The sequence below is a fragment of the Anser brachyrhynchus genome (genome assembly GCF_964034855.1).
Source record: "Anser brachyrhynchus genome assembly, chromosome: 9".
In the NCBI taxonomy this organism is placed as follows: Eukaryota; Metazoa; Chordata; class Aves; order Anseriformes; family Anatidae; genus Anser; species Anser brachyrhynchus.
This window is the reverse complement of record NC_137703.1, coordinates 20,920,587-20,940,365: the sequence shown is the minus strand read 5'-3', so window position 1 is coordinate 20,940,365 and position 19,779 is coordinate 20,920,587. Positions and strand designations below refer to the sequence as shown.

General features: G+C 39.3%; 1 protein-coding gene and 1 long non-coding RNA gene across 8 annotated transcripts in view; both read right to left on the bottom strand.

Annotated features, from left to right (window-relative positions):
• Positions 1–19,779, bottom strand: part of LOC308199825 (uncharacterized protein) — a 605,136-nt gene that overhangs the window by 354,989 nt on the left and 230,368 nt on the right. For 3 of the 7 annotated variants that reach the window (XR_013954983.1, XR_013954984.1, XR_013954985.1), the window contains 2 exons: positions 17,810–17,857; positions 13,206–16,562 (listed from right to left, as the gene is read on the bottom strand). The exons of the other annotated variants lie outside the window; for them this stretch is intronic. The gene's annotated coding sequence lies outside the window, so the exon portion shown is untranslated. Of the gene's footprint in view, positions 1–13,205; positions 16,563–17,809; positions 17,858–19,779 lie in introns of those variants that run through there. 7 annotated transcript variants of the gene reach the window in all.
• On the bottom strand, positions 7,325–10,165 carry LOC308199995. The gene is made up of 3 exons (XR_013955139.1): positions 9,239–10,165; positions 8,352–8,383; positions 7,325–7,990 (listed from the first exon to the last, which is right to left on the bottom strand). It is a non-coding gene; the product is annotated as an uncharacterized lncRNA (long non-coding RNA).

The window sequence follows — 19,779 nt, the reverse complement described above, 5'->3', positions numbered from 1 at the left end:
AAGATTCGTAGAAATGGTTGTAAAGATCTTATTACAGCCTGTCTTCCCCTCCCCACCCAATCTTTATGACAGCCTGCATTTCCTCTTAGCTGGCTTCTACTATACTTGGTATACATTAGGCACAGGCAGAATAAAGTTTGTTTAGCCTACAGTTCACATTAATCAAGCATAGGTTTAATAGAGGTATGTTTGTAACCTCCCCCTCACTACCTCAATGGCTTCTTTAACTATGTGGGTTGTTTTTATGTTTGTTGTTGTTTTGTTTTTAACATCATTAATAACTAGATCTGTTCTCTGTTCTATTGTTCATATGTACTTAACAGCAGTAAGTCCCAAATGACTGTGTATGCTTACTGAGTGTTCTGCTGAACAGAGAGGTATTTTGAAAGATAGCTTTTTTATTATTCCGGGAGGATTTTATGTGTTGTTGTTTTAATATGTGTATATATGACTTGATGCTCATAGTTCTTTCCAGACTTGCACCATTTTCTTCCTGTGGAACATGCAGCACCACCCCATCATGGCCAACAAACACTGGCCCATCTCTGCTTCCTCTTTACTCCCTGCTGCAAGGGGCCAGGGCTGCTGTCCTCACAAACTCAGCTGCACAATCAGGTACACATGGGGAGCTGAAGTTGCCCACAAAATGCAAATCATTAAAAACATACTGAGGCCCTTGAGATAATTTCGTTAAGGACAGACATTTGAAGGATACGATCCAGAGACATTTGGCTATACTCTTCATGACAAAACTAACCCTAAAAAGCCTGCAACTTAAGGCTGCTTACGCTAACTCCACTTCTTAGAGCACAAGTTGCACAACCTTAGGTTCTTGGAATAAGGAGGAATGCATAACCTTCAGAGAGTAGGAATGAAAGGAGCTTTAACATACAGATTGCTTTTAAATTGGCTTTGTTGTGGTTTTTCTGTTTGTTTGTATGTTTTCTTTTAGATTGGTTTCTTATATTGATATAGACCAGATGCAAAGTTCACAGCCTGATCCAGCTCTGAACCTATGAAGTTTCAGAGGTGTGCAGATTCAGACTTCCGTTTAGTGTGTCTTCTAGAAGAAAATATCAGGAGAGTTCTTCTTCAATTAAGAACAGCTGCCTCTACTACTACTGCCAACGAGGTTTATATCTTTAGAGATGTTGGGGGGATTTTTTAAAGAGAAAAATCCAGCTTTGCTAAGAAGTTTATTTTTAACATTTTTCTTACTGAAATCCAGAGTGGAAATAGAGAGAGCAGCTTCTAATTAGAGTATGTTTTCCTGCATGTTGGCCACTTCTGATTATAGTGCCTGTGGGCTATCTGGGAAATAGCAGGAGAGAGTATCCTACATTCCAAGTCAGAACCAGAACAACTAGAGCTCGGTGCAGAAGTGCACTGTACAAAACATTCCATGTGCCAAATTTCAGTGTATAAGCAGTGTTTCCTCTTACTTTTTTTTTTTAAAGGCATATGCACTTCTCTGTAACTATGCACAGAACTGTTCCAGGAAAATATGCCCTGCTCATTGCCCACTTCTTTCACCCACATTGGGTGTCTGTAGCAAGCAGGAACATATTTCACCATTGTGGCCATTTCCAGATGACTGTAAAGATTTCTCTCTCACTCAGTTTGTCAGTGATAGGATAGGCTGAATACAAGTGTATATACAAGCACAGAATGACAGCTTTCTATTGTAGTGATTGAAATGGCCTATACTTGAAAAAGCAGAACACAAACACACTACACTTGTGTCACTGCCTTCACAAACTTGTCTAGCTTTTGTTAAGGTCACTTTGAAGCCTTTCAAGACCTCTAAAGTACACTTTGGAATACTGGAATAATTATTTCAAAGAATCAACTCAACTGCCATTTTAATCTGTTCAACCACCAATGAAAGAAAAATTAAATGGACCCAGAAAATAAGATAGAACATTACGAAACCCCCATTAGTACTGTGACAGTTAACTACCAATAGTTGCCATACAGAAAATGGCTAAGTGATTTGGCATCAATTCCATAGCAGTGTCTCAGAACTTTGGTTCTTTGACTTGTTTAGGACAACAGCACAAGACACAAAAACCTCACAAAATACAAGACATGACAGCTACTTTTTTCTTTCTTATTCATACAGCATGATACCTGACAAAAGGATTTGACAATCTTAAATGAAAGCTGGCTTTGACAAAATATACAAATATTCTGTTTAGTAGTGTTAGTGTGTTTCAGAAAGTTGCCATTAAACTGATTGCTCTAATATTCCTCTGAATTTCCCCCCTTTTCTGTTTAAAAGATAGGTGTCCAATTAGTCTTTTTTTTCTTCTTTCATTTTTGATTAATTCATCCATAATGGTCTGAACTTTTGGGTAGACCTGTGCGGTATCAAGAGTTGGACTTGATGATCCTTAAGGGTCCCTTCCAACTCAGGATATTCTATGATTCTATGATTCTATAATCTATAGTAAGTTTGAAAAATAACTACTATCAGCACTGAAGTTACTTTGTCTAAGACTCCATATACCCTAGGATCACTTCAAATCTAATTGAATGGCCTGGTATTCTAAGAGAAGCTATATATTTTTGTAAGCTAGGAAATTCCACTACGTATTTAGTTGGGATACAAACCTGACCCAGAAACTAAATCAGAACAGCTAGGACACACTGTTTTCTTCCCCGAAATTAAGAGACACAAGCTAAAGGTGAAAACATTGTAATAATATTGTAGACAGCATTGTGTTTATCTTAGCTGGGAGGCACCACTGTGCAGAAGAGCTAGCAACCTGCTGGCATGTTCTGCTTGATTCTACTAATGTAGAAAATAAATGTTGCTTTGCAGAAAATGTTTTAATAGAGAAAATAATAAAACTGGTAGAGAAAATCTGTCTGTTCAAAACAAATTTTACAGAGAAATCAATACAGAAGTGATCATGGTTTCTGAAATATTTAAGTGAATATAGGCAGATTAACTTTTGCATGTTTCATACAACTATAGAATTAGACTAAATTCAACAAGAATGGAGTCTTTGTTTGATTGTTCTGTCCAAGCCCACCCAGAAACGCTTTCTCAAATAAAATTCCCTTGAATTTCACTGATGAAGATGTGGCTGTCAGCCTCAATCATCTATTCTAGTTATTAGTCTACTAACATGAAGGAAAAAATTTTACATCAATATTTATCTCATTTCCATTACATAGCATCGGAATCCATAGCAACTTATTTTAAACATGTCAATATAACAACGTGTATCAGTGAGTCTACCTTCAAGAAGACAGGGCAAGCCCTCAAGACATTAGTTATATCAGCTAGTTCTACCAGAACTACCTTCAATATCCAGTTTATCAGAAAATGCTATCCTGTCTTTAGTACTCTAATCTAAAAGTGGAGGAGTCATGGACCTTTTTCTCTGAACAATAAATAGCTGGTTAAAAATTTATCTTTTTTCTAGAACAGAGCACTTTAAAAAAATACCCTGCAAAATAGATTATGTTTATGCAGTCATGTAACATTACAAATACAATGATATTAAAAAAAGAGTAAACCAAGAAATCTTCCCAAAATGTTTGAAATATTTTCTTCAAGAATTTTCTTTGATAGAGCTATGGATCCACCACACAATCTAGTCTTTTTAACAAAAAAGATTTTTCAAAGAAAGTCTCGACAGAAACTCCTAGTAAATTATTTTTTCCTTTTTAAATCCATACAGATCTATACTAAAAATATAAATCTTTGCCTTGTTCAACAGGATGAATGATGATTGCTATTTCCTACAGGGATCCTTAATAGAAACTCCTTCTCCTCTCATGCAGTACACCTCAGAGGTCAGGCTATGTAAAACTCCACAGAGGCTGGGTTTCCAAATCTGTTTTTTTGTTTTGATTTGAAAATGTTTCTAATATTTCTATATTAGAATATTTATACTTAAAAATATATCTCCTAAAGATATAACTAGAAGAATCCAGCATCAATAGCAGCTATACTGTTAGGCCATTACTGCAGTACAATTGACTTAAAAGTCCTTAAAATAAGAAAAAAAAGTTAACAAGAACATACCATTCAATGTGCATTCCAATTTGAATGTTTTAGGGTCTCCTGTTAACGGGCCCTTGTAAACCAATGTAAAACTATTTTCTTACCCCTTGCTTACAGAGATGTTCACTACAACTACAATATGCATATTTATCATCTGCTACTTTCTAGATCAGTCATATCTTTAGCACACAAGATTTACCTTTGCAGTGAAAATGATACTTAAATGAGAATTACCAGTGGTGAAAATACTTGAAACTCTGATCTCCTCTGTTTTAAAGATGTCAGAAAAGTAATTATTTTCCCTGATATCAATAGGGTATTAAATCTGTAATTAATTCCATATGCGTGAAAGCTGTAAGGATTAAAAGTATATAAGGATGTTATAGAATAAATCAAAGCCACTGCAAATTCTGCAAGGTTGCTGAAGTGAGCCACTTCAGGCAATCAAGATATAAAAAATTGATTTATGAGAGGACAAACCATGCTCACCATCTAAATATTAATTATTTCTAGTACAGTGGCACCTGGATTATTCAACCCCTTTGTTCATGGAACTATATACACATATAAAAAGAAAGTTCTAGACCCAAAGGATAATTACATTAACAGCATTCTTTATGCTTAGCATCCTTTTTGAATATTTAAAAGCTTCAAAAAGCTGTTTGAAGTGTTAAAACTCACTTTACTGTGTACATGTTCATGAGGAAGAGGGCTTTATATATATATATTTCTAATTAAACATCTATATAAACAGGCCCAAATCTAGGGTTATTCAAGCTAGATCACATTGTACCTGTCTGATCTTCTCTATAATCAAAGTGAAAAAATTACAGCTACATAATTGCTGCAATAAGACTACAGTCATTAGTAAGGTTTATAACACTTAGTTATGTTTAGCTTTTCTTAGGACAGTTGTTATGAAATGAAACAATGGAGAAAATGTTCCAATGATTAATTCATCTCCCTATTAAATCTTTTTTCTATGACCAGCAGAACTAGGCTTGATACCCACTGGCCCCTATGCGACCTTCACATGCAATATCTTTAAGTCATAAATTGAATTTTTTTGTCTAGCTATTGTTTACAGACTATATTTTGGTTCACCCATGTACTATTTAACATCTGGCACAGTATCTTTGCAAAGGCTACAAGCTCATGTCCCAAGAGGAATATACAACTGGGAAACTTAAAACAATATTTTGTGTAGTCTGCCATACCGTATGCTACTGATAGAGGCAAAGACCACAGAAGCCATTTTCCTCACCTCGTCCATGTCTGTGACTTCTTATACAGTCCATAAGGACACGCCTGCTATAATGTTGTATGCCTCTGCTTCTGTTTAATAGGATGTAACTAGCTGTCCTTTTCATTTGCTCCTTGTGCCTCAGTTTTCTTATCCTGAAACACGCAAAAGACAGGATAACTGTGATCTCTGGGACAGATATTCAACAGGTCTATGATAGTGGAGACCTACTAAAATCAATGAAGATATGCTGGTATTCACAACAGCTGAGATCTTTTAAAGAACCAGCCAGGTGGTAAAAAAAAAAAAAGCAAGCAACCAACCAAAACATTTTATGTTCCATAAGAAGGCTCAGGTATCCTACTACTGCAAGGTCTAAAAAGTAGGCCTCTCTTTTAAAAAGCCCAATGAAGTTCTCTAGCTGTCTTCTGGCATGCTTCAGCCCTGTGAATCAAACAACTGAGGAAGGCTCATAAAAATGAGTAAACAAACATAAAAGGTTAGCCCTGAGTGCTATTGTATTTCAGAGTTGGCTCAGTGCTCTTGTTAAAGGGCTGCTACAGACATATACAAAGAATCATATGAATAATGCTGGAGCCATCTACCTACAGCACAGAAATGTGATCTTTTCTGTTCAAATGTGGTTGAAATTTGTTAGAACTGGAAAAAAGATTACTGTTTCCTTAAAAGGGCATCATGGCTTGCTTATTGCCTTCCTTTTTTTTATTTTTTTGATATAGGGCTGGGAGGGGAAAAAAGCCTAAAAACCTGTTCAACCCTTGCTGACTTAATAGCTTTAACATATTATTTCTGATGAAGACAAAAAGCTCAGACTTGTAAAAACTGATCCCAAAAACAAGAGAGGTTTTAACAAACAAGGGAGAAGAAAGCATGGGAGGCAGCTTAATGCCTGAACATCAGTTAATAATACTAAAGTTTGAAGTCTTTAACTCATTAATTTGAAAGGGTTTGGCTCAAGCTCTTTACTTCAGCTTTTCATTTTTGTTTGTTTGTTTTTCTCCTCCCAAAGGAAATCTGGACTGTAGATGATTACTTTGAAAACAAAGCAGTACACAACTCTGGCAGAGAGATTCTTTTCAAGAGAGATCATTTGAGGAATAAAACATGCTTTAAATTAACAATCAGTTGCAACAGTGACAGGCCTCAGAGTTTGGTGACACAGCCTCACGCTAATGATTTTCTAAAGGAATGGGATTTTGTGCATTATAACACGAGGATAAATATTAGGGTAAGTAGTTTCAAGGGTTTAGCCTAAAAGAAAGCCCCTTTTTGACAGGAACAATGAGACATCCAGGGAGGTTAAACACAAAGTTGAAAGTAATACACACATACACACAAAATCCTTTTCTAATTATCGTGAACTTCTGGCTATGGATCTGCTCACAGTAGTGCATTAGAGATAAGACAACTGTTAACATCCAAAACTAAATAGGATTTTTCTTAATCTATTAAGAAGGATTTGTACATTTAAAGTAGCAATGCTGGTTGACTACTAATTTGGAGAACACGAATTGTGCTGTTTTCCTAGAAGTACAAACCAATTTCAACTTAATCCCCCTTGAGGACTGGATCCAAAGTAGTGAACCACTGCTGATCATACAGGATCTTTATGGACCATGAACACTCATTCAACTTGTTGTGGAAGTCTGATCATTTGGAAAATGCTCAGTGAGATATGCTGTGAGCTAGAACTACGGTATTCAGAAGAGCTCTCGTGGGACACATTAAGTGATCCTGATGAAGCGCTCCGCTAACTAGTTGCATATTTGTTTGAATGGCTATAGTGAATCTGATTCATCAGAAGAAGCAAGATTACAACTTCCCTCACTGATGCAGATGGAGAAATTAAACCATTTTCACTGTAACTACTGTATCACCTATGAAAATCTACAGCCTAGTTGTTATCACCTATATAAAAAAATGTTATCACCCTGAATAATGTGCCTGGCTAGTCAAAACTGTCTTACATTATGGTCCAATCTTTGTAAAACTGTTACATATTTATCAAGGGAAAATAGTTTTGTTTGTTGTTTTGTTTGCTTCAGTGTTTTTTTTTGTTGTTGTTGTTTTTCCTGAGATGAGGAATTGTGCTTCTATAGCTGTAATAATCTAGTCTGAATATGCTTGTCAGAGGCCTGCACTTACTGTACCTCCTGGAAACTCCTTAGCTAGGGAAAGCTCTTTTGGTATTTAAAGCACAGCCTTCTATTAAAACCTGCATTTTAAAACATTGTGATTTATCTTAATTTTCTAGTTTATTTTCTTTTGGACAGCAGCTAAAACAGTGCATTTTCCTGTGGATTACGAAAAATTAACTGGAGACTGAAGTAATTGGAAGGAGACACGTCACCGTCCATGGCTCAAAAACATAAATAAAATCACAGCTCCAGAAAAGATGCTTCACACCATGTTTCAACTGTTTTGTTTCCTGAGGCCATCACTCCTATTACCATTTAGTTTTCTGTTGCTGTCTCAGAGTGAAATAGTCCTAACTCGTACAAACCTCTATGCACCTCCAATTCTTGCCTCTGCATTAGGTAAGATGGGGTGGAGGAGCATGTCTTAAGCCAAGTTTGCCAGAGAACTGAAACACAAAACATTTTGAACTCTTACCTCAGGAGTAAAAACCCACCATACAAGAAAAAGAAGTGGCAGGCATCAGCCAGGTAAAAAGCATCCTCTTCAAGACAGCAGCTGCTTTGCAAAATCTAAGGGGTTACTCCAAGAAAATGATGATGCAGAGATATCCACATAACCAAGCATTTCTGTATAATAGAGAACACGTGAAGGGACTGTCGTGAGAAGGATCTGAGTTCAAGGTGTGGTTATCAACCATGTATCACAAAGCCTCAGAGGGAACAGGCAGGATTAAAAAATAGAACCGTAAAAAAATAAAAAAAATAAAGCAGTACTGCCAAGTTCAGTTATGATTGATACTGCTTCTGCACAGTTGGACATAAGTTTAGCTTCCAAGCTTCAACGACCCAGTTAAATCTAATGTTCTCAGGCATACATAGGTGAGAGTAAATCCCCCCCCCACAATGCCTAACTCCCTCTAAAAAGCATTACCTGTGGCCACCCTGCGATTGTCAAGAGAAATTCTGGAAAAAATAAAATAATATATTCAAGCAAAATGAAAGTCTGTCTCCCACTGAATTTTTTCTTCTGTCAAATTAAGAAAGCATTCAGATGTGTGGACAAAAATAAACCTTCCCTAACTGTGAAGGCGGAGTGTTCTGACTTCTTGGATTCTAAAAATCCACGGAAGCTAATAGGTTCAAGGAAAAAATAATATAGTGTTGCAAACACTCCAGGTGACCTGTACCAAATGCAGCAGCTGGCATTAATAGAGTAAATTACACGATTATATTGAAGATGAATGTCACAGCTTTACAAACAGATATCTAGCACGCTTTAGCATTCAAATCAGCTACAGCAGGAATAGACCAAACAGATATGAATGAACACGGTTTTGAAGTGTAAAAATGAAAATCAGTCTCCATTTACTTTCCAGGATTCAGACTTCCCTTGTGAACACAGAATAAAGCTGATGGCATTTTCTTAGGTTTTTCAAAGGAAGTCCCTACACAGCAATATTTTAAGCACCTACTGACATCTTGTCAGCTGGGAAAAGAGTATATTGAGATCAAGACAAAGATGTCATTTGATCTCACTGGAAACCAGAATTCTGTTCTATAATATGACCTTGATACCTCACTCTGTGGTAGAATGAAAATAAAACCTTTCAGTCTGGAGAGCGGGGGGCTGGAAAGGTGAACAGACTTTCCCATAACTGGTAGAAGCCCAATGCTTATACCATTTACCATGGATATGTATGTGTATATATATATATATATATATTTTTTTTTTCCCCCTGAAGTAAATATCTGAAGCTGCATCTCCAAGTCCCTGTCAGAATGCTTTAATCTGTGCTACCGACTGTTCTGAACACTGACCTCTTTCCTGCTCCAGAGAATATCTAACCTTTGCCCAGGAGGACAATACACTTCTACAAAATATTCACATGTTGACACGCTTCCTGGAAAAAAAAATCAGCTAGTTTTAGTTATAGTTCTGCAGCCTTTCTATAATGAAGTATTTGCATTGACAGTAATAGGATTACCTGCATCATTAAAGGTTTCAGGAGCTTTCCCTTGGCTGGTGTAGTAAATGAAGGAAACTATTTTCAGAGCATTTGGTTTTAACAGAAAGGATTAATTATAGCTCCAATGAAGCTGAGCTGCACAGATCACTGTGATCACCATCAGCTCCAAAAAAAATTTAATGCATTACATATGAGAGGTACTGAAAGCAGCACTGTGGACCATAAGATAATAGTTCATGTAAGCAGATTTCACTGACAAATCCTGAAAAGGAGAGAGGATTCAACACTTCATTATCTTCATACCCTGTCTAGAGGCATTTGGAAAGAACGAGAGTGTGCTTGCAAAGCATCACACAAAGTACTCAAACTAACATACACTTTCACACAGTGTCATCACACAATCTACCAAAGGCTACTGCAGCACTAAGCCTAAACCTATGCCAAAACCTAGAACACTAAAGAATCAAAGCTAAAATGGGGACACCATGCTCCCTTGTACAGATGAAGCTGTGAGAGAGAGAGAAAAGAAATTAATCTCTAGCTATTTGAAGCTGTTACTTTTAACTTGTTCTAACTTCAACAAAGGACTGAATTTGGGGTGAATTACTTTTCTACCCTCTCAGTCTGAAGCACCTTTACATTTTTTAGGCATACAGAATATGACACTTAACTAAGACAGACTATTTAATGCCCTGATTTTAAGAAGTCTTCTTCTCACTATGGGTCCTATTAAAATTGATAGTTATTCAATTGAGTGAATATGATGATCCAAAGAACCACAGCTAGTCTAAGACTATCAGAATCTACTCTTTATTTAAAATAGCAGTTGCACTTAAGTATTTGGCCACACAGCCAAAGCGTGTATACAGACACAATCAAGTATACTCTTGATTGGGTGTGTACGCATGTGCAAGAGTGCATTTTTCTAGGGTTGTTTACTGAGGTATTCATTATATTTGAAACACTGAAAGTATCTACATGGAAAAGTGACCAAGGACATGATCCTGCACAGATATGAAGACAGTTATAAACTCTGCTAAATACATCTGAAAAGAAGAAATAGAGATTAACTGAATATAAGTCAGGATTTGTTCTTTCAAAATGAGGTCAAACTGCCACAGAAATCAATCAGAACAAGAGTAATGCTTGTACAGAATGCTTCAGTAGAATTCTCTGTTGTTTCAAGCATTTTTTGTCTGCAGAATAAAAGAGCTTACCCTCAAAGGCAAACGCTGAAGCATCCAAGCAGCCTGGTGAGGTACTGATAAATACAGCAGGGAAGACTCCTCTCCTTATCCAGCCTACAAGACAGCTGCAGAGCTGACACACTGCAACCCCTGGAGTCTAAAATATCCCTCATTGCTTATTCTGAACATCTAACACACAATAATGGGTCTGGGCCTTACACTTCCCTACTGTTCCCCTTCCTTAGGTCAACATGTACCAGTGAATGTCTTTCAAAGGGAATTTGCCTGTAGGAGAATCCATGCAATAGAGCATTATGTGGATGTGTGCTGCCCTTTTCTCACAGATCCTCCCATCATGCACACAGAATCACAGAATCGTCTAGGTTGGAAGAGACCTCCAAGATCATCTAGTCCAACCTCTGCCCTAACACTAACAAGTCCTACACTAAACCATATCACTAAGGGCTACATCTAAACGTCTTTTAAAGACCTCCAGGGATGGCAACTCAACCACCACCCTGGGCAGCCCATTCCAATGCCTAACAACCCTTTCAGTAAAGAAGTTCTTCCTAACATCCAACCTAAACCTCCCCTGGCGCAACTTTCGCCCATTCCCCCTCGTCCTGTCACCAGGCACGTAGGAGAACAGACCAACCCCCACCTCTCTACAGCCTCCTTTAAGGTAACTGTAGAGAGCGATGAGGTCGCCCCTGAGCCTCCTCTTCTCCAGGCTGAACAAGCCCAGCTCCCTCAGCCGCTCCTCGTAAGACTTGTTCTCCAGACCCCTCACCAGCTTGGTCGCCCTTCTCTGGACTCCCTCCAGCACCTCGATGTCCCTCCTGTAGCAAGGGGCCCAAAACTGAACACAGTACTCAAGGTGCGGCCTCACCAGAGCCGAGTACAGGGGCACAATCACTTCCCTAGACCTGCTGGCCACACTGCTTCTTATGCAAGCCAGGATGCTGTTGGCCTTCTTGGCCACCTGGGCACACTGCTGGCTCATATTCAGCTGCCTATCTACCAGTACTCCCAGGTCCTTCTCTGCCAGGCAGCTTTCCAACTACTCATCTCCCAGCCTGTAGCGCTGCTTGGGGTTGTTATGCAAACCCAATTGCGTAAACCCCACATTGGAAGACATGCCATCTAGCTATTCCTGTGCACACAGAGAAGTGCTAGGATAGTATTTCCTGTCCTGCCCCTGCCAGCAAAGCACACAGGCAAAGCTGTCAACAGAGCATGCAACAACAATTCTATATGAATTAAAGGAAACATAAGAGATATCTTGTATAAGCTACTAACAACTATTAATAATACAAAGTATTTAAGGTGGCAATGCACACCAAGGTACTTTGCAGAATGTTTTGCATCAGGATAGTTGGAACCAAGCCTGTGCTTTAAATGCTTTAACTTCAATATTGGGATTCCAATCACCGCTCACTGAAAGTAAGGCAGTAGTGTCTGTCCAGCTCAAAGAAACTACATAATCACTCCAGTCTATACCTTTCAAATCTGATTCTCTTTTTGAGAGGAGAATGACTGAGCAAGATTAGACTCCCTTTCCAGTTTTTTCAGTGATTTTTAAAGTTCAGGGCATGTATGGTCAGGCAGTACGAAATAACCTTCCAGATCCACCCCCAATAGCAGTCTATTTTCAGTTACAACACCCTGATACTTTTAAGAAGCACAAACAGTCTGACTCAAAAGTTCTTGAAATCAGATCTCTAATTTAATTTTATTGGATCAGGTGATTAAAGGAAATTATTCAGCACAAGCAACACTGAATTAAAAGCAAAGCAAGTTTCCTGAAAAGAACTTTCATTTTTCACTTTATTCCATACCCCATCTGCTTCTGATGACTTAATTGCTGCTTCTCAATATCTGGAGAGATTGGTATTCATTAAAAGAATCCATACCAGTTCAAGATTCTAAGACCTAATGCTATAGGATAAAAATATAGACAAATTGAAGTCACATGGGCAAGGGCAATTACAAAATTGAATTGTTATATATTTATAGAAGCAGGCTCCAGAAAGTCCCAGCAGCCAAGATGGCCTTTGTAAGTAACTGTGAGCTGCCTTTTCTGTGTCAGTTCCAAGTCTGCCAGCATTGTCTTAGGGCTAGGGCAGCTACCTGTTTCCAAAGGATGCTGAAGACTAGCGCGTAATTCTAGACAAATGAGAAACATTCATGCAGCTATATTTTTTGGTTTACTGTTAGCAGTGCAGACTACTATCCAAACTAATATGGCATAATAAAAATAGTAACTGATCCTGAGCACAAGAAACTAGCTTCTATTTGAGAATGCTGGTCACTAGACACACTCATGCACAGAAGTCCTAGGTCACCTACAGCAGATATATATCATTGTATGGCCAGAAGGTGAAGGGAGATGATTCTCTCCACCTACTCTGCTCTGGTGAGACCCTACCCGGAGTACTGCGTTAGCTCTGGGGTCCCCAGCACAAGGAAGGCATGGACCTGTTGGAGCAGGTCCAGAGAAGGGCCACAAAGATGATCAAAGGGCTGGTGCCTCTCCTATGAGGACAGGCTGAGGGAGTTGGGGCTGTTCAGCCTGGAGAAGAGAAGGCTCCGGGGAGACCTCACAGCGGCCTTCCAGTACCTAAAGGGGTCTGCAGGAGAGCTGGGGAAAGACCCTTTATCAGGGAATGCAGCGATAGGACAAGGGGGAATGGCTTTAAACTAAGAGACGGTAGATTTACATTAGATATAAGGAAGAAATTTTTCACTCAGAGGGGGGTGAGGCCCTGGCACAGGCTGCCCAGAGAAGCTGTGGATGTCCCATCCCCAGAAGCGTTTAAGACCAGGTTGGATGGGGCTTTGGACAACCAGGTCCAGTGGGAGGTGTCCTCGCCCAGGGCAGGGGGGTCGGAATTAGATGATCTTTAAGGTGCATTCCAACCCAAACCATTCTGTGATTCTGTGATATACTGAACTACAATGCCACTTCACAGTGGCCATGACGTATGCTTTTGAAAAGGGGAAAAAGGTCATTCAACTATTCCCTGAAAGTACACTTTTCTGTACAAATGAATTTGAACCAGGTGCAAGATGGAAGCGAACATTTTATCCTTAGGAAAGATTATCTCGTTACATAGAAGACACATGCTTTATAGTCTCTTATCAAGAATTTTCCAGATTCTGTTTACTGTCCTCCTTAACCTAGGATACTAAAAACACATGAATTTCCTTTGGGAAAGGAGAAATACACTTCCTATTTTCTCACTTGCTTGTTCATCTCCACTTCACTTCTTTTCATCACATTAAGGCCACAGCACATACAGAATGGCCTACTTCTAACAGTGTTGCTGTTAAACCACTTACAATGCAGAAACGTTACAAGCTATGCCTATGCCAAGAGGCAGGGGGCAGTGCACAACTAACCCCTTTAGAAGGGAAGCAAGTCATACTGGAGTCTTTGTAAGCTCTCCTTGGCTTGCCGGTTTGGACAACCAGGAGACCAGGATGCTGAATTTACATGCAGCTATTTATTCTGGATTCTTGCATTAGCTTCCAAATAAGACAGAAGACAGACTGAAAACTTGCATTTAACACAATATACATTTAGCAGAATACAGCAGCTCTATTAAACATCCTATAATCCCCACCTCAGAGCCCTGCCTTCAAGAAAGCAGTGAGAAGAAAGGACAAAGTGCCCTTTGGCATGTTTTCTTCTTTGTGCAATAACTACAAGTGATTCATACAACACACTTCTTATATCTTGCTATTCCAGGGCTTGTCCTAAGCCTTGTTGCACTGTTTTTATAACATACATGATATTAGCATGCAGGTGTAAACAACAGAAAGTTACTTACAGGCAAGAATAATATTTATTTCTTCTCCTGCGTGCATGTTAGGTTTTCCTGAAATTACCACTGTATTTTTCCTAGAAGGAACAGCCAAACTCAGTAGTTCTATGTTTGTGAATATTCTCATGACTTTTGGTCTTTCCGATCATCTTTAGTGCTCTTGACTTACACCTAATAAATCATTTTAGACAGGCTTAGCCTTCATGCTCACATAAACTTTGATGTCATGACACACAGAGCAGGCAAAATTTCAGGTTCAGCATGAGTCTTTTACTGAACCATGGCTAGCTTTCAAATGAAAATCTCTTTACCATAACTAACCTTGTATTTTATTTTTTTTTTTATGCTCTGGTTCCAAAGCTTGGTTTTGCCCCCATAGGAACTAGTGTGTGTTACTGCTTACCTTGTAAAATCAGCAATTCCACAAGACCTCATCAAACAGTGCTGATTCGAAAAGAAATGAGACGATATCTGCATCTTGTTCAAAAGCAACATCTGTGTGTTCCGATCAGATTAATGGATTTATGTTTTTTTTGTTAGATTCTGACCATTCACACAATTCTTGCATAACTGAAAGACCTGCAGCTTCTTCACATTGCAGTCTGAACAAAGCACCTTTTCCAAACATCTCAGTAGTAGTCTGCCTGTTTCTCTCTCGAAAACAAAATGCTAAAAGTTAGTATGGAATTCCATTGTCTCTTCATTACGTAGACTGAAACCTCCAGAAATAAGTGTGGATGGTTTTTGTTTGGTTGGTTTTTTGTCCTTTCTTTTCTGGGGGGGTGGACATGTGTGTGTTTTCCTTTTTATTAAGATGCTAGGTTAAGATATATCCAACTGGGAAATGAAAAAAAACACTTTGGTCCTGATCCTGTACATACCATATAATTGCTGGGAAATCAGTCATTCTAGAGAATTGGACAGACTGAGGGCAATCAGCATCTTACCAAATTGCACTCTAAGATATTTTGAACAATTGTTTAACCTTGAATGTAATTTTCAGTTGTCTGAAAGAGACAATAAGTTGCATATTTTGCAAACATCGGAAAAAACAACCTTATTCTTTCTTACTTTTGAAAGAGGCAGTAAAATAGACTAAGATGAACACATATTGGAATAATTGAACATGACTATTCAGATGTAATTTCTATAAGGAAGAAAACACAAATACTTGAACTTAAAGGACAGAAAATTGCCTGGAAGTATAAATAACAACTTACATTTACACTCTTCTCAGTCTCTGTAGAAATGCGTGCTTCTTAAAGCCATAATTGTAAGGGCAACCAAAAAAACCCAAATCATTCTTGTAACCATCCAAGAAATTTGAGGATACACTTTCCTTAAAGTTCACAAAATCTTAAAGGTACTAACTTAAATCAGTCACCTATCACATTTTGAAGATATAAAACATCATCCCTTTAATTCATTTTCTCATCTGTAGAGTGAGAGTAGAAATAGTTACCTAACTTTTGTTAGGTATTCAACTGCATTAAAATTCTGATAGTATAACATTGGCATGTAAGACCACAACATTATTCATAGTTTTATCTGTAGACCGTGTCTCAAAAAAATCATCTGGGATCTGTCTGCAGAAATGAATATTGATGAGGGAGCTCGCCATTGTTTGTCATCATATGAAGGTGTAAGTTTTACAATATAGCCTATGAAATTGTGTAACAATCTAAATATGTCACCATCATCTGAATTCCAGGCAGGAACCTGAGCTTCTCTTAAGCAACCAGAAATTGAAGCTGACCCAAGGTTAGGAAAAACTGGGAGTCTCAGAGTGTGAGAAGCCACATGCTGAGAACATTCTGTGTTTACATACCAATCTGTACATCAAATTGCAACAAGAGGTAAAACACTTTTTTTTTTAATCCCTATATGCTTCTGAAGCCCTAATCACAAAGACTGTGTGGGCTGTCTAAAGTGTTTTTATTGGTCAAAAGCATTGGGTAATATATAACAAGACATAAAACGTGATATAACTACAGAAAGGAACCACAGGTGACTGTTATTGTTTGCTCTACTCCAAGTCTAGGCCACTCCATGCAAAGACAACAGAATATAGGGTAAAATTATGTTACATAAACCAAGAGAGTAAATCCTTGAGGGAAAATGTTGTTATCCTCAAGAAGATTTCCTTTCCTCCTTCATCTCCCTAGGAGACAAAAGTAAGAATGTAAGCCTGAGGGCAAAGAGGAGGAAAGAAGGACTGTTTATTTCCATTAAAAAAAAAAAAAGCTACAGCTCAACATAATTATTTCAAAATTTTACCTTAAATACCAAAGAATAGAAAATTACTGCTTCCCAGAGCATTATCTCTTATTAAATTCTGCCTGCATCTTATTATAGCCTAGTGTGGTTTCATACAGATTGTTTTTAAAATTCTTATCTGGTTTTGAGTCAGAGTAAAACCAATTGTTAGATGGTAGAGTTGATCAAGCAAAGGTTTTACACTAGTGAGAACACAGATATTTCAAAAAAATATTTTCATCCTATTTTGGTATAAAAATGAAATGACTCAGAGATATTCCCAGGAACGTTTCCCTGAATAGCAAGTAATTCACAAGAGCAAGGAGTGAATCCTACCTACAGGCCTAATAAGATTCGCAACCGAATATAAAATTAGCTTCTCTCTGACTCCTCTGCAGTTACATTATTTACATTAACTGAAAAAGCTCCACAAAAAATACCCCCCCCCCCCCCCCATTCCCTCCCCGCCCCCCATTATTTATCAGGGGACTCACATAACCTGTAAAAGGTCAAATGCCAAATTTTGTACACTAAAAAGGGAGATTTTGAAGACCATCTGTAAGAATGTCTTGACTTACCAGATTTTCTACAGTGGTCTTATTAGTATTTGCTATACATTTCTTTCTACTTTTGGACCTTCAAAGCCTTTCATACTGAGCATTTCATTCAGCTGAGCATGTGCCCATTAAAACTCAGGGGTACTGTTGCTGTTGATGTTCTTTGTGTGTTGTTTTTTTTTTCTGGGGGGGGGGGGGGGGGGGGGGAAGGGGGGGGTTGGTCAGTTGTTTTTTTACTAAAAAATATTTTACAAACAGACTAATTAATGTTCTTCAAACTTATCTCTAATATTTGTAGTTTTTGTAATCCTTTTCATTAGATTTTCTAGGAGCTATTCATACAAGTATCATCTGTACAATGTGTAGGGAGGAACTCCCTACATGTGACCAAGTATTCAGGCATGAACAAGATTATTCATACAGTCTATACATTTGCTCTGTAGAGCAAGCCTGGAAGCATTTCAGTACCACAGTGCACATGGAATGGGTTGGAGTATGGTAAGACAAAATTGGTAGACAGCCAACTAATCTTAGTTTATTGATGTCAAGATTACATTTTGATTTTCTTCCCCCAATTAGCTCATGTTCTCCTTACCTCACCCATAGTCTAACTCATTTAAAGTCCTGAACTCTTCTTCTAATCCTGTCAGAAAGCAGAAAGTCCACCATTTTAACCTAGCAGCTGACCATATCACCCACATTTAAAGCATCCGTTTTGTCAAGTCAGTAGTAACCAAAAATTTTGAAGAAACATGGTAAACATTGCTGACAAGTTTAGAAGATCATCAGCATTATGGCATATGGTAAAAATCACAATTCGTTGGTGGGTTGGAAAACTAAAGGCAGGTGAAAGGCAGGTCCTGCTTGACGAACCTGATCTCCTTCTATGACCAAGTGACGCGCTTGGTGGCTGAGGGAAAGGCTGTGGATGTGGTCTACCTTGACCTCAGTAAGGCTTTTGACACCGTTCCCCACAACATTCTCCTCAAGAAACTGGCTGCTCGGGGCTTGGACTGGCGTACGCTTCGCTGGGTTAGAAACTGGCTGGATAGCCGGGCCCAGAGAGTTGTGGTGAATGGAGTCAAATCTGGTTGGAGGCCGGTCACTAGTGGAGTCCCCCAGGCCTCGGTACTGGGGCCGGTCCTCTTTAATATCTTTATTGATGATCTGGATGAGGGCGTCCAGTGCACCCTCAGTAAGTTTGCAGACGACACCAAGCTAAGTGCGTGTGTCGATCTGCTCGAGGGCAGGAAGGCTCTGCAGGAGGATCTGGATAGGCTGGAGCGATGGGCTGAGGTCAACTGCATGAAGTTCAACAAGGCCAAGTGCCGGGTCCTGCACCTGGGCTGCAACAACCCCAAGCAGAGCTACAGGCTGGGAGATGAGTGGCTGGAAAGCTGCCTGGCCGAGAAGGACCTGGGAGTATTGGTGGATAGTCGGCTGAATATGAGCCAGCAGTGTGCTCAGGTGGCCAAGAAGGCCAACAGCATCCTGGCCTGTATAAGAAGCAGTGTGGCCAGCAGGTCGAGGGAAGTGATTGTGCCCCTGTACTCGGCTCTGGTGAGGCCGCACCTCGAGTACTGTGTTCAGTTTTGGGCCCCTCGCTACAGGAAGGACATGGAGGTGCTCGAGAGAGTCCAGAGAAGGGCGACCAAGCTGGTGAGGGGTCTGGAGAACAAGTCTTACGAGGAGCGGCTGAGGGAGCTGGGCTTGTTCAGCCTGGAGAAGAGGAGGCTCAGGGGCGACCTCATCGCTCTCTACAGTTACCTGAAAGGAGGCTGTAGAGAGGTGGGGGTTGGTCTATTCTCCCACGTGCCTAGTGACAGGACGAGGGGGAATGGGCGAAAGTTGCGACAGGGGAGTTTTAGGTTGGATGTTAGGAAGTACTTCTTTACCGAAAGGGTTATTAAGTATTGGAACGGGCTGCCCAGGGAGGTGGTGGAGTCACCATCCCTGGAGGTCTTTAAAAGACGTTTAGATGTAGAGCTTAGGGATATGGTTTAGTGGAGTACTTAGTGTTAGGTCGGAGGTTGGACTCGATGATCTTGAGGTCTCTTCCAACCTAGAGAAATCTGTGAATCTGTGAATCTGTAAAGGAACGGCTCTGATGGCCCATCTCATTATCAGTGTTTCCTTCTGACTTCCTTATTGTCTTCCATATTTCTCAAAACTTCTTCCTTACCACCTCTACCTTTGCACTATGTACTTGAAGAGATTCAGAAAACTCAGGATGTAAAGCAGACAGACATAAAACAACAAAATCCTTGTATCATTACAAACACAGAATATGTCTTACGTGAGTGGACATTCTCTACACAAGCAGCTCATTTTTTTTTAAAGACTGCTTTGTAAGGAGAGCAGCTTCGTCTTAATAGGACCATAAACCTACATTCTCAAGCTCACTCTAAAGATCTGTCCTTTGCTACCTTGGGGCCTTAGCCAAGACCACTGAGATACAAGAAAGTTGTCACTAATCAACTTCAGAGGGCTTTGGATCAGAAAATCCTGGCAAGTCTGACTCTTCAACAGCTCTTAAAAGGAAACTGAAGAAGTCTGTCTTATGCC